This window comes from Galeopterus variegatus, unplaced genomic scaffold (assembly GCF_000696425.1).
Source record: "Galeopterus variegatus unplaced genomic scaffold, G_variegatus-3.0.2 Scaffold9855, whole genome shotgun sequence".
Taxonomy (NCBI): domain Eukaryota; kingdom Metazoa; phylum Chordata; class Mammalia; order Dermoptera; family Cynocephalidae; genus Galeopterus; species Galeopterus variegatus.
The window spans coordinates 59,667-60,386 of NW_007735966.1; the positions used below are offsets into that span (position 1 = coordinate 59,667).

The 720-nt window shown below is 63.3% G+C and overlaps 1 pseudogene; it reads right to left on the reverse strand.

Annotated features, from left to right (window-relative positions):
* Window positions 1–237: 237 nt before the first annotated feature.
* LOC103609609 overlaps window positions 238–720 on the reverse strand; it is a 6,367-nt pseudogene continuing 5,884 nt past the window's right edge.

The window sequence follows — 720 nt, forward strand, 5'->3', positions numbered from 1 at the left end:
TGTCAGAAGGGAAGGAAATTGGAATCCAGCAGCGGCGAGCAGCAGCTGGGCGGTCACATCTGGGAATGCAAAGCCGACCTCCCCCCCCTCCTCCTCCACCCCCTCTTTCACCCGGGATCACTTGCGAAACCGCTTCGCCCTCGGCCCCTGCCTCGGCCAGAGGTTTCATTTTTAACTGAATCTTTACGAAAGCTGGAAGCGTGCGGGGGGGTGGGGCGGGGTGGCAATAGCGGCTGCTTCTTTTCCAGGGATTGATTTAATGGGGATGTGTTCAAGGCAAGAGCGAATTCAGAAGGATATCGACGTCGTGATCCAGAAGTCCAGAGCCGAGAAGGACTGCCTGTTTGCAGGTGAGTTCTCGCCTTTCCGGAGCCTCGGACCCAGCGCCAGCTGCCTCGGCCCGCCCGCCGCCCCTGTTCCCAGTTTTCTGCCCGCAATGTGTGTGGCCGGGGGTGGGGGTGGGTTGCACGTCCCCGTTCCGGGGTTCCTTTGGCAACAGCTGCTGTAAGGAGAGCGGGAGCCAAAAGGGGGAGGGGGCGTCAACCTCTCCTCCCCGCTCCCCCAAGTCTGGGGCAGCCACCAGCTTTGGGAGCAGAACCCGGGTGGCCCCGGCGGGGGTCGAGGCGGAGAGGCAGTGCGTTGTATTTCTAGCTGCCCTAGATGCCCGAAGCGTCCGAGCCCGTCTCCCGGTTTCAGCAGCAGCGGCCGCGCGGGGCGAGC